Genomic DNA, 15,160 nt, shown 5'->3' on the forward strand with positions numbered 1-15,160 from the left:
TGGAAGGTGGACCTTACAACTTGATTTTACTGGTACAAAATCTAAGTAAAAAATACAAAAATAATATACCATTGGGTTCCATTTCTTGCTGCAGTATTATTTTAAAAAAGGAACATAAAAAGCCATCTGTTTTGCAATTACATCTTCTGTTGCTGTCCCAGTCTACCTTATGGCCCTTTAGAGGAAGCTGGAGGCATATGTGTAGTGCCAAGTTCTGTGATGGTTTAACTCCTGTTGAGCTCCCAGGACTGGGAAAGATATCACACTCTCCAAGTCTTAATGTGAAAAATCCTGAATTCTGGCATCAATTAAATCGTGCTTTTTACTACGTATGCTATTTCATGGTTCTCTTTCATAATAAGTTCATGAGAAAACTGCCAGTGAGCAATAATGTTATAATGTATTTCTACTAAAAAAAATTACGGAAAACTTGGTGACATTTTAAAAGATAGATGTAAGTACAAATAGATTTGTGTTATTGCTCCGAGAGCAGATACACTTTGGTACCTTGATTGTAAACCAAACCCTTCAAATGAAAACATGTTTTTGTTACTTAATCTAGCAACAACAATAATAAACAGCTAACACGTACTGAATTCTACTATGTGACAGATGCAAAGTTAACTGTGTATATATATATTTATATGTATTTTATATATTATAATATACGTGTGTGTATAAAATTTTATTTAACCCTTCTGATACTCATCTATAGCTCTGTGTGACATGAATTATCATGAAACAAGTGAGGAAACTGGGGTATAGAGGAATCAGTAACTCAGCCAGAGTCACTCAGCCAGCAAGTGATATTAAATTATGTTCAAGGGCTTCCCTGGTGGCGCAGTGGTTGAGAATCTGCCTGCCAATGCAGGGGACACAGGTTCGAGCCCTGGTCTGGGAAGATCCCACATGCCGTGGAGCAACTAGGCCCGTGAGCCACAACTACTGAGCCTGCGCGTCTGGAGCCTGTGCTCCGCAACAAGAGAGGCCGCGATAATGAGAGGCCCGCGCACCGCGATGAAGAGTGGCCCCCACTTGCCGCAACTAGAGAAAGCCCTCGCACAGAAACGAAGACCCAACACAGCCATAAATAAATTAAAAAAAAAAAAATTATGTTCAAAACTTTATAGCCTCCATTCAGGTATAAGGAATCTATTTCCTTAATTTAGTATTTATGACATTCTACAATGAAACCCACTGTTTTACTTAACAGAAGATAAAAATAAATGTATTTTTCATCTACAGACTTCTCACTCATAATATCATAAATATCAAGCCCATTAATTCTGACAAGCCCATTTTTACAGTTATGATGAATTAAGCTCACAAACTTTTCAACAAAACATTGTCTTGACTAATGACTACGAGGGTGACTTTAAATAGGCAAACGTTATATATCAAACATGTTCCTTTTCAGGTATATATTTCTAAGCTAAATTAGTATGTAAACATTTCAAAGCCAAAATAAAATACTTTGGGGAGGAAATAGTAATAAAATAAACATATAAAATTAAGGAAAAAGTGAGCACCCGACTTTCTTTGACTGTCAAAGTGGCTGCTTGACTATAAACCTTTCTACTAACTTCAGTTTTAAGAGTTAATTAACACAGTATAGAAAGGGTAACAGTTGGTCTTTCTTAAATACAAATTGGATTCCACACTCCTGCTCAGAACGCTCCAATGGCTCTCCACTCACTGCCATCAGGACCTGGCTGACAGTGAGGGACTGTAGGGGCTGCTGGAGGCCTTGACTAGACTGAATTGTTCACTTCTGTGTGTCGGTCTTAGTTTGTTTCCATCACTTTTATGACACCCCTTCGTACCAACCAAGTGTCCACTGTCTCATGCCACCCATGGCTTCCTGGCTTTTCCGTACCTTCTTCTCCTGTGACCAGTTGATTAAAGTACTAAATGCCTTAAGAGTACGGAAGGCAGAAATTATATTTGGCAAAATTAAACATGCATGATCCCTAAGAATCTTTGTTAAACTAGAACTATTTCAACTCACAGAAAATTTCAAATGTATCCATTCAAACAATTTGAAAAGGTAGTTTTCCCTTAATCTTTAAGAGCCAAAAATAATTCTGCTTACTCTACGCATTTCCTGAAGAAAATGTAAGTCAGTTAAATAATGAAATCCCTAGATGATATGCAAAAATTGCTGCATCTTTTGGTGATATTTTAAAGTACAGGCATACCTCACAGATATTGTGGGTTTGGTTCCAGACCACTGCAATAAAGTAAATATCTCAATAAAGTGAGTCTCACCAATTTTTTTGGTTTCCCAGTGCATATAAAAGTTTTATTATATTGTAGTCTATTAAGTGTGTAATAGCATTATCTCCAAAAAAACAATGTACATACCTTACTTAAAAAATACTTTATTGCTAAAAAATGCTAACCACCATCTGAGCCTTCGGTGAGTCTAATCTTTTTGTAATAGCAAGATCAAAGATCACCGACCACCATAGCAAATATAATAATAATGTAAAAGTTTGAAATATTGCGAGAATTACCAAAATGTGACATAGAGACACAAAGTGAGCAGATGCTGTTGGAAAAATGGTGGCAATAGACTTGCTCGATGCAGGGTTGCCACAAAACTTCAATTTGTAAAAAAACACAGTATCTAGGAAGGGCAATAAAAGAGGTATGTCTGTAATAGGTATTTTCCATGTAGCGAAATTCTAATTGAGAGTTTAATTATTCCGTGTAATGAAACAAGTAATGCTATTCCATAATGTTCCACACTTTATTCTTCACACTGTCTTTAGTTGTCACTCTCTTTAAAGAGATTCTCTGTGCTGCTCTGCATTTAAGCTGGGGAAGTTTCGGGCTTCAAATAATCCAGGAAGTGTTGTGTTGCTATATGAGCATTCAATATTATTCGAAAAGACAGATGCTAATTTTGAGACGTGCACTGTGAAACTTCAGGGCAAAAGACCTGATATTTATTGTAAACATCATTAGTGATGCTGGTCCTCTACTTGACAATATTCTATTTGGAGAACTGGGCTTAGGCCTAGTCCCTGCCCTTTACTGAAACTACAGTGTCAGGGTGAAGATGGCTGTGACTGGTCAATCAGCAGTCAGATGCAATGAGGAAAGCTATACGTTTAACCTTGAGCACATGAATAAATATAAATGGCTCAACTGTAGGGTGCAGCAACTAAAGCAATTAACTGTTTAAAATCCTAGTACACTTTCCAAGTTAAACTGCTTGTTTAAGGGGGAAAAGGCCCCTAGTGTTTTATGTTCAAATAAATTTATTTGCATTTCATTAGTATATCTGATTTCCACAATGTGTTTATATTTCATCAAGCCCTACATGTTCAGAGTAGAGAGCAAAGCTCAAGCACTGCTAATCCAGCAGTTATCCTGGTGAAGGTCACTTGCAGAAGTATCACCCCATGGAACAAAATGGGTCAGAAAAATGTGGCCAAGGACTACTCCAGCAGTCACTAGAACCCACCCCCTGCCTCAGTGAGATGCAACGTGGGAGGGAAGTAGCAGCAAGGTAATAAGTCACTACTTAGAAGGGAGCTGGGAACGGTACTGCAGTTGAGAAAAGTGGATTTTTGAAGAAGCAGTTTAATTAAAGTATAACATACTACAGAAAAATTCAGCAATTTTAAGTGTGATGAATTTTCACAAGGCAAACACACTTGCCTAATCACTTCCAAGATCAAGAAGAAGCCCTCTCCTAGTCCTGACCCCTCCCTGAAAGAACCTCTATCGTCACAGACTAGTTCTGCCTGGTTTGGGATTTTGTGTAAAGGGACTCTATCGTATGAAGTGGTGGCTGGTTTCTTTGGTGACAGTGTGCTTGCTGAGCTTCATCCACGTTGCTGTTCATAGCAGGTACTTCATTCTTTCTCACTGCAGTAGGGATTCCCCGTTGTACAAATATACCACGATTTATTCATCTATCTTCTGTCGATGGACAGATGGTTGTTTCCAGTTTGGGGCTATTACGAACAATACTGCGTAGCTTGGAGTGGAGCTGCTCCCGTCTGCAACTGCCTGCCAAATGGTCCCTCTGCCTTCCTCCTGTCTCTCCCCCTGCACATCCATTTCATTCATTATTGCTACAGAAGATCTTTTTTTTTTTTTATAAACTTTTTTATTGACATATAACATATATACAGTACACAAATGTTAAATGCAATTACTACCCAGATCAAGATCTAGAATATAATTGACAGGATTAAAATGAGAAATAGATAAATCCACAATCATAATTAATTATGTCAATTTTTATATATTTTGAAGTTGTATCATTAAGGGCATACATGTTTAGGATTGTTTTGGCTTCCTGTTTAATTGATCCTTTTTCATTATGAAATATCTTTTTCATATTTTTCAATAATTCTTGCAGTAAAGTCTTCTATGCCTGATATTATTATAGCTATATTGAATTTCTTTTTGTTACAGTTTATATGGTATATCTTCTTTCATTCTTTTACTTTTTTCTTTTTCTTTTTTTGATAAGAACCTGCAGTACAAACAAACAAACAAAAAAACAACTAATACTAAACTTTCTTTGGGTTATTTGTATGGAAATATGTTAATATAAATGTTTCAGACATTACATGAAATTTCTAAAAATCTTATATGTTCTGGTATAATGTTATAAGTCATAATTCTAGTTATTACTTTAAAATGTATACCTCAGAAATAAAAAACAAAACAAAACAAAAGAACCCAGAAGATCTTTCTTAAACACAAATTTGATTCCATACTCGTGCTTAGAGTCCTCTAATGGCTCGCCACTGCCCTCAGGGTACCGCCTCTTGATCATGTCGCAACTCTCCCAGCTCCCCTTCGCCCTTGTGCCAAGACATTTCAGTTCTTTGGAGACATCATTCTCTCAAGTATCTTTACCCTGCATATGCTGTTCTCCTTCCTTGGAAAATGCTTCTGATTCCTGCATATCCTTGAAGCTCATTTTAATCTCCTTCCAGGCCTCTTTCCCCAGTCTTTCGGCCCCTGTTCTGATCTGGAGGTGTCCACTCTTCCCCGTGCTTCCAAATCACTGTTTTGGTTTTACCATGGCAACTCTCAAAGTGCTTATCTGCCTAACTCCTCTGATTCTCCTTCTACCCCCTTGAACACTTCAGCACAGTGACTGACACATAGTGGATGCAACATATGTGTTTGTTGTATAACACAGGTGCTAACTGCACAGCACAGAGACTACAGTTTACATTTTATTGGGGAGAAAAAGCACAGTTCTAGTGAGAAAGTATAAGTGTGAACTGAGAGGTGATAAAATTGGCATTCAAGTATTTTAAGCCAAGTAAAGCCCTATTGATTTAAACTCTGGAATAACGGTTAAACCTTACCATTAATGACGCTACTGTGAATATTAAACCACGTTGTAAAATTCTTTAATATATCCCAAGGCAATACCTAGAGAAGGAATACTATTGTTTTAATCTACAATTTGTGACTTCTCAAATAAAACATTTAATTTAAATAATTTTAGGGATATTAATTTTTAAATACTCAGTGAAAGGAAATATGCAAGTAAATCATACTTATGAAAGAGTAGATAGAAAAATGATTGCAAAAAATAATGTCTAATGTTCAGAAATGGGAAAAAAAAATCAGTGTAGTATAAAACTCTCCTGACACAGCTCTTTCTCAACACCTTATCACTTAAGCAAAGCTTTTTCCTCTCTAAAAACAAATTAATCAAAATAGGCCAAATGTCACCAGTCAAGAAGAAACACAAGCACCACCCTACAAACTAAGAGGATTTTTAATAAAAAGAATGTAAGGAATCTAATGAAATCAAAACAAAGGAATTGATAAAAGTAAAGAGCACAGACTTCTCAAGCCATTTTCAGATTCTGGTTTATAAATTACCTATCTGAATAACTTGTCTAAGATTATGAAGATAAATAAACCCATAGGTAGACTGTATTAATATCCTCTCCTGCTTCATAGCCTGGGAATATACAGAGTGAACACAACATATGCTCTTTACCCAATTCTTCCTTCAAATATGTTATTTGTTTTCTCAGTCAACGAGTTCTTAAATTGCTATGTTTAGCTTCTTTAGGTGGGGAAAAGATAAACTTTTTTTGACTTATAATTATATTATTTCATGATAGAATTAAATAAACATATACCTCATCTCATTTTTAACACTAGACTCTAAAAGTTCCAAAACATTCACTGTTCATTTTCCTAGTATGATTCTGCCATAAATGAAAAGTTATTAATTAAGTTTTGGATATTTTGAATTTGTAAGAGCAATAAATATTTCTGTAGAGCATCCAGCAAAATTAGAAATTTGCATCTAAAGCTGAGAAGACAGATCTAACACATCAAGGTATCAGAGAGGTGACATAAAGCTGTAAAACTCACTCATATATACTCTAATTATGCCCTTAAATAGTATCTCTTTAGCATTATTGTACAGATTTATATCAGGTTGTCTTATGCTTCCATTTTAAGACTGATCTAGACTTGCAATTTAGTATTTTAATATATGTATCTGTGTATACACATATGCATGCATATATATTTATGTATATGTGTATCTATATTATGTATATGTATATACCTACACACAAGCACCCACATACACACATACACACTCTCTCTCTCCTTAACTATAGTTTAACCTAGAAATGAGGGTTCCCCCTTCTTTCTAACTGTTAATTTTGCGAACATACTGCAGGCTCATTAATTAATGAATTACCCAGTAGATAACTGTTCAAATTATACAATCATCCAATGTCAAAGCCAGGAGATTTATGCATTTCTGATTGCCTAAATGTCCACAAATCTATAATAATATTAATCTAACTGAGTTCCCAAAGAAGCAAAACAGTACAGACCTCTAAGGAACAAACTAAACAATGAAATACTCTGAGAGCCATATGTATGAAAACTAATGCAAGAAAACTCATGGTTTGTGTTCAATGTGATGGATAACAATATACTCAGGAGAGAAGATAGACTAAGTAAATCACAAAATTTTAGACTATGAAAAAAATCACACAGAATAAAACTATGTAAATCACGGTCTAAAAGATGAAATAAAGTATACATGTTAGTTGTATATATTCAGTGCTCAGGAAACAATAAAAGTCAAAGTCCAATAAAGAGCCAGCAGTTACCTCATTAATAAAATGGGAATCAAGGATTCAAGGCCTAAGGAATTTACTGCTGAAGAGGTGGGGGGGAGGGCATTAAGGAGGTTTCCACATTGTAACACAGGATAGATGTTTTCACCATCAAGAGGCATCTATAGCCAGTCAACTGAGGCACTAGTAGAAGCATAAACTTGGACTCCTTTTGAAAGTTTTCCCACTGCTCAAGCTTTACCTAGTAGTGGCAAAATGACGACGAAGTTGCTAATTTTGATTCAAATCCAAGGAACCAATCATTTGTGCTTAGCTACTGAACGAAAAATCTTACATTATGGAGAGAAACAATGTCTTAATTTCTTTTTTTAAAAAATCAAGAATACCAATATGTTTAAAGTTATTATTCAACAATAATTAAAAAAGCAAAAACAATGAGACTCTTACCAAAAACAAAACAAAAAGGCCACTGTTTAAATGAATCCAATACTCAAATTTGTGGAGAGAATGATCAAAGTCAAGGAAACAAAATAATGATTTAATTTTAAACACACGATGCGATTCGCATGCTCTTTGTTAATCCTGATACCACCAGGGTCAGACATTCAGTAACACGCGATTATATAGAAAAAACACAGACAACAAATACTCTTTTTCTTTTTATAGTTACTCCTTAAATCTAGGCAAATCAGGTGTTTTCTCTAAATTAAGCCAGTAGTTATAATCTTTTATTTAAATAAATCCACTCAAGAACTAAATAACAAGTAAAAGAAAAAGTCACCCCTTCAACTCCCAGGTCACAGGCAGATTCCTTTGAAGGCTAAGAGCACTAACATGAGAATCACAGTATTACAAAAACCAGGGGAAGATGACATGGAAATCATCAATTACTAGCACTGCTTACAGACCATGAAGTTTTACACAATTGACCACAGTGTGAGAATCATTACAACCCCGAGATAACACTCTCTGTTTTTTACCCTGAAAAATTCAAACAGTGTTGATAAGTGTTAGATAATTTATAAAATTAGGCAAGGCAGTGATCACTGTCATTTTGTTACACCCCCTCCTACCACCAAAGACAAAACAAAACAACAAAACAGCTGGCTAACTGATCTGCTCAAGAGTTAAGTTAAGTAAGTGAAGAACTCAGGTCTCCCATCTTCAGTCCTCTGCCTCCGGCCCCAATAGGAATCTACCATAAAACACTACCCACTCAGACCCCTATCGTCTCCCCAGATTCATCACAGGGGAAGTATAAGCAGCAGATGAACAAAGAGGCCAGTTTACACCTGCCTAAGAAAACCCAAGGAATGGAGCCTGACCTATCCACTTGGCAAAACGAATTCTTCCACAAATGCGGTGCAGGTCCCCCTCTTGACCCTTTGGAGCCTGACCTATCCACTTAGCAAAACTAATTCTTCCAGAAATGCGGTGCAGGTCCCCTTCTTGACCCTTTGGAGCCTGACCTATCCACTTAGCAAAACGAATTCTTCCAGAAATGCGGTGCGGGTCCCCTTCTTGACCCTTTGGAGCCTGACCTATCCACTTAGCAAAACTAATTCTTCCACAAATGCGGTGCGGGTCCCCTTCTTGAGCCTTTGGAGCCTGATCCTGAGCAGTACGCTCAGTTTCACAAGAGGAGGAGCCTCACAGGAACCCTCAGCCTTGGATCCTGTTTCCAGCTCAGTCACGAGGAACACCCATGATGCCCCTTTCAGTCCTGTGATTCTAATGCCTCACACTGTGAGTGCCATTAAAGTCGTTTTTAAAAGAAAAGACAACTCAAAAACAAACTTGAAGAATGTAAACATTTTCTCGGGGGGGGGGGGGGGGGAATGGGGGGGGTGGGGGGGGAAGTCCTACAATTATGTAGGAAGAATAAACATCTGTGAATGTTCCACAAATCTCTAAGTAGGAAAGACTGACAGAGACCTGAGTGATAGGACGGATTTGTCTTTGGAAACAAAGGAGTAATTTATCAGGCCAATAAATTCATTGTGAAGACACGAAAGTCAAATTAAATAAAACTAACAAGAGACAAAGCAATGTCCCAGTTTTGTGTGCTGGGAGCTGAGGCTTCACTGAGCACTAATTATATCTGGTTGGAAATGAAGCAAATTAAATATGTTCCCTTTTAAATGGTGGGGTTTTTTTTTTTTGTTTTTTTTTTGTTTTTTTTTTAAAAAATCTTTTAAAGAACAAAGCATTTTGAAGTATTTTCCCAAATTAACCTTGGGAATTAAAGAGTAGGTTATACTAGTAATTTTTTTTCTGACATGCCCTGGGTAACAATGATGAAAGTGTACAGTGAAGATGTATTTAAAAGCCAAACATACAGTTCTATAGTTTTGGGCTTTCCAACAACATGCCTCAGAAGCTGGGGTTCTAAACACAAAGTATAAAAATACGTAAGTAATTATGCAGGATCTGCGGTGCTCAGAATCAATTGAGAATGTAAAATACTTTCAGGAAACTGTCAAAACCACGTATTTTAGCTTATTTGTCTTTGTGGTCTTCATTGCATTTTTTTTTTTTTTTTTTTTTTTTTTACTTCTAGTCAGTTCTATTTCCAAAAGGGCTTAGGATGTTCTCCTTTGAGACTCTGATCCTGAAACAAACCTTCACTTCTAAGAATAAAAGTATAACAGTAGGGAAGACATTATTCAGAGAGCAAACTATTTTATTACAGTGGAATTAGTTCATCCCAAGCGCATATACTACATAAAGCCTGTTTACAGACAATCACAACTCAGTACGGTAACTGACAGTGGAGACACGTAGGGTGGAACGACAATATCCCAAAGAGGAAGTGAGACTGTAAGTGTACACACATCACAGGCACTCAAGTTCAGGTCAAGAACTGAGCTGGGCTTGGTTTAATACATACCTGCTTCTCTCTCTCTTTTAAAAACTAAATTGTTTCACACTGAGGTTGGCTGGGCCATTACTTTCCTTTAGTCTCTGACTCTTGGGAAAGTGGTGACCTTTAGAGGCAGCTCTTGATTTCAGGACACAGCCACTCCTCTGAAGCTCTTTCCCCTGCATCCCGTTTCCTTCTCTCTTAATGTGTGTTCATGAACGTGTGCACGCACACACATCCTCACTCCCCCAACACACGCACAAGTTGTAGAGACGCCCACTGAAGCAGTCATGGAGGTCCACCAGCCATACAAACGCTGTCCATGCTATGAAACAGACTTGCTTTTGAAAACAATTACCTAAATGTATTGTGCTAAACTTGTCATTTCAATGCTAACCTGACTGCTGGTTATAAGTCTAATTAAAAAAACAAGACATTTACTAATCAAATACAATTTGGTAATGTTTAAAAGTGGGATGAAGACTTTGACAAAAGAGAAAATAAAATAGGATCTTGGTAGTAAAAAATTATAAACTCTACCCTACTTCTAAAAATACCCCCCCAAAGTATACAACATACAAAAACTATACAAAGTAACTTACATGAAATTTTAAATGTGCTTTTAAAGAGTTCACATTTTTAAGAGCATACCAAAGAGGGTAAGGAGTGGGGTTGGTGGAAGCAGTGATTCACTGAGGTGAGGGAGAGTATTTCATCACTGATATTGTTTAGAATCTCTGCAACATGGTGACAGTAAAAGGAAGAATGGCTTTTAGGAATCTTAGTTTCATTATTGTTTGTTTCTAAATTCTCTAGACAACCGCACTACTGCCTGCACCACCGCAACCTCTTCTACTGTCCTGCCCTTGGTGCACAACAATTAGAGTCCAAATTCAGTTTATAAAGTCGTAATGTCACTGGGCAAACTTTCTCAAACAATTTTTATTAAAAAGGGATTTAAAAAAATCATTAGATAACTAATAGATGATGCTGATAGAAAAATTAGATAAACTCCAAGATATACAGGGGGAAAAAATCAACTTCTGATCAATTAGATACTACCCGATCACACACATACACACACGTTTTAAAAATTCCAATTACCAACCTTCTGGGCTATGTTAAAGACTAGTTTCACAGCCATGTTAGCTTTTTTTAAAATAAAAATAAAACTAAGAATTCCTACACTAAAAAAAGAAAAGTTGTTCTAAGTAGCAAATATATGAAGTTTCTAAAAAATAATAAATCTTGAAAGTATCAAGTTTCCAATAACGGCTGAACTTAAATTTTTGCTAAATAATTTTCTATTTATTCCTCAGTTACAATTTTCCACTTCAGAAAAGAGAAGTCCTTGTCAAAAGGTTTGAGATGAATCTATACACTGAGTCATAGATTTCCCTCTGACACGCACTGCAATCATAGAGGTATGATTTACAAAGAATATTCAGATGGTTTCTATCACCACTGATTTAAAAATTCATTAAGCCAGTTGTTTCTAACTCTTGTCAAAATGTGGGTACAGAAGCAAGAAGAAAGAAACACCATGGAGACCACAGAAACATTTTAATGAAGATATCTGATGTTACCCAAGTTAAATGTAGGTATACAAATCAGCACGTTCTGCTCTTTTCCATAGTAAGTTAATTTGAGAGGCTGAAATGGTTTTTCGCCTTGTTTCCTTCCTATTCCTCCTTGCTGCCTATTAAAAGACGGTAATTTAACAAACTCTGAGGAAAACAGTGCTAGACGACACCGAATTCCCTATCTCCTAACTAGTCTGCTTGAACGTGCTCCACTTCAGAGAGATATTCAGAACTCACTGAAACATACATGCTACATCACCAGGCTCAACTGCTTCTCCCCTTTTTGTTTTAGGAGAGTCTCCCCCACAGTAGTTCTTTAGTAGCAATTACATGCATTTGAAAGGATGCAGACTTCTAGCACTTGAAAGGACCTAGAGATCATCTGGGTCAGGGTTTCTCTGTCTGTTTTCCAGCCCCTACACCACAGGGCCAGGACACACAGTGGCCAAGGGCTGGGGCGGGGGATGGAGGAGATGTGTCCACAGCGGCAGGAGGAAATAGCCCCATGCCCTACCTAGGATTTTTATCACTCTTACTACTTCAAAAACTAAAACTTTTGAGTGGAAATGATCAAACAAATAATCTTCTTAAAAAGATTATTCATTATTTTTTTCTGACAGGCTAAGTAACTCCTTGTCTCCAGCATTTACTGTCTGTATTTCAAAATCAGGGAACTCTGCAAAACTTCCCGCTTCCTTATTAAAATGCAGAGGGGAAAGGGAGGGGAAATCAAACAAGGGTGGGATAAGGTCCAAATTATTTATTATGTCTTTTCTACATAACGTACCCATTAAAATTTGTGATATTGGATTAAGAATTGCTTTAAAGTCCATCTAACTAAAAATACCATATAGCAGATTCACCAACAAGCTATACAATTGTTCTAATTGGTTTGTTGTAGACTGCTTTTACCTTTCCAGGTACTTTCTATTTATTGAAACAGTTTGGTTTTAATTTCTATGTGCATTAGTCGCTATGAACTTTATCCTATTTTTGAGATTTATGCGATAACTCCACTGTTTCCCTATAAACTTTAATGGGCATTTTTCCAATTGTCCAATACCATTAATAAAAATTATTAACTTCTAGAGGTAAGGTTAATGAACTTCTTTTCTAGGCTGTACCAAGGCACTGACCCCCCTTGCATGGGCATGACTGTCTGCCAGTTTTACTCTTGCTTAGTTAAGTTGTACAGTTTAATGATAGTCCATCCCTATCTTCACAGTTGCTTAAGAATAAATCACCTGGGTTGAAAAAGAGCTTTTTCATATACTTAACATTTCTTTAAAAAAAAAAAAAAAAAGGTCATGGGAGGGGGGAAGAAAGCAGAAAATACTGAAAGCATGAAAATATAAAGCCATCCATACCTCATTCCACTAATGATAAGGGCTCAATCTCAGTCTAAATAGCAGATATCAGACTTCCCTGGAGGTCCAGTGGTTAAGACTCTGTGCTTCCTCTGCAGGGGGCGAGGGGTTCGATCCCTGGTTGGGGAACTAGGATCCCACATGCTGTGTGGCACAACCAGAAAAAAAAAAACAAAAAAACACCAGCTATCACGACCACCTCTTAATTTTAGCTTTTTTTCAGGCAAAATGCATCCAAAAGCAACCTGGTTCATTTCCTCATTGATTCCTTCCTTCCTTCACTCTTAATATATACCTGGGCCTCTCTTGCTCAAATCCATGAATGTTTCTCACTGACTTTAGGATAAAGTCCATGTTCCTACCATTGCCAACGTCACTGCAGCCCCTTCCTTAACTACACTTCCCCTTGGTGAGGCAGCCGTATCTCCCTGCCCCACCAGGTACAGTTTTCTCTGCTTAGCACATCTCCCTCCTTCCTACCCACCTCACCAGGTGAGCGCCAGGAATCCTCTGGTCCCCGCTTGATGAGGTGGTGGTAGCAAAGAAGCACCAGCAGACGCTGGGCGCTTCCTCTAGGCCAGGACATAACGTAAACTCAGAACACCGAGGAAATGTTATCACCATGTCCATTTTACAAGCGAGGATGTAGAGGCTTTGAAAGGTTAATTAATTAATACAATACAGTTAGTACAAGATGGAGCTGGGATTTAAACTGAGTCTGACTCCAGTCCTTGCTGTTAATCTTTACCTGGAGGGTGGCAAAACCCACAGGGATCAGGCAGGTTTGCATATTAAAGGCAAGGAAACAGTTTTCACCTCCACAAAGAAATATGCTTAAACGAAACAAAACAAAACCTAATGACCCTTTAAGTTTATTTCTATGAGGGTGGGTAATATTCACTTTCATATTCTATCTACCATAAGAAAACCAACAGCCCTTCCTTCTGTTAACCATTTTCCCTCTAAAATAAGAATCTGGATAATTAATGTGATTTTTCTAGAGAAACCATTTGTATTCTGGAAAATTTTAATGTGCTTTAGGATGAAAGAGTGTGATAATAACTTACTAAAAGCATTCCTTAGGTTAAGAAGGAATATAGTGGAAAAAAATATAAAAGGATATGGAAAAGCTCACTATTCTTGTTGTTTTATGTTGTAAAACCAAAAAATGCTACAAACAATTTGTGGTTCTTCTGTTGCAACCTGAAAGATCACAAGTTTTACTTAGAGCTTTAGTATTTATGTGAACAGATACCAAACGCTTTCGCTCAAAGGAGCTCCAACAGATTCTGTAGCCGCCTGGGAGCTGAGCCACACAGTTTTGGTAAGAATTTGATTTCCAACTTATCCTGTTCTGTCTTATTATGGAGTATTTGGGGGTTGAACTGAACTCTTTAGCAACATTTAACCTGTCCTTATTTTTACCTTAGAGGAAAAGTCACATCTCAAGGATGGCTAAAGTATCTGATATATTTAGTTCCTAACATGTCTGTTTTAATAGAAGATCACACACAACAATTGCTCTCTGTAGGACATCTGTGGGTAAGAAGCTCTTTTAACTGATTAGGTAATATTTTAGTTTTGGTAGTAAAAGATTCCAGATGTTTACTCTAGCAGCTTTTGTAGACACACAGGATTAATGTTAGACACGTCATCCCTGGTTTTGGAACAGGGCCAAAGTATGTACATATGCTGTTTAATTATGTTGGCACCCCAGGCATTTCAAACATTATCAGAATTTCTCAGCTGATATTCCCATTACTAATCATGTTTTAAATAATCATAGAGGAGTAAAGAAATTGGCATTGCACATACTAATGAAATCTATCTAGCCTCTTTTACTTTTAATAGATTTGGAGGTTTTATGGATGAAAAATTCTCTTAGGCTATAAACACAGGTAAATATAACATAAAAACTGCCAGAAAATATTTTCTTCAAAATCTTTGCTTCACACCAGTGTAGCAATTTCCAAATTCTTTTTTGTTATTGTTCTTCTTTCTAAAAGTTCATCTATCCCAAGGGAACCTTTGACTAAGCCGTGAAAGTTTCCCATGAGTCCTCAAACTTGACTTTGGGATATACTTCTCTATACAAACAGTGCTAGAAGTTTGTTTTGAATAAACATTCCAAAGTTCTTTACCTAGATGATTCTGAACAACCTGCTGTGAATCTAAAAGCATACAGACACAGTAGAATTGTTTTATATTAATGACTCAAATTTCTCCCACTTCCTTTTAGGAAAAATG

The 15,160-nt window shown here is 36.8% G+C and overlaps 1 protein-coding gene across 4 annotated transcripts in view; it reads right to left on the reverse strand.

Annotated features, from left to right (window-relative positions):
* Nucleotides 1–15,160, reverse strand: part of RASSF8 (Ras association domain family member 8) — a 126,210-nt gene that overhangs the window by 30,920 nt on the left and 80,130 nt on the right. The window contains exon 1 of one of the 4 annotated variants that reach the window (XM_061205222.1): nt 12,914–13,042. The exons of the other annotated variants lie outside the window; for them this stretch is intronic. The gene's annotated coding sequence lies outside the window, so the exon portion shown is untranslated. Of the gene's footprint in view, nt 1–12,913; nt 13,043–15,160 lie in introns of those variants that run through there. 4 annotated transcript variants of the gene reach the window in all.

This window comes from Eubalaena glacialis, chromosome 11, assembly GCF_028564815.1.
Source record: "Eubalaena glacialis isolate mEubGla1 chromosome 11, mEubGla1.1.hap2.+ XY, whole genome shotgun sequence".
Taxonomy (NCBI): Eukaryota; Metazoa; Chordata; class Mammalia; order Artiodactyla; family Balaenidae; genus Eubalaena; species Eubalaena glacialis.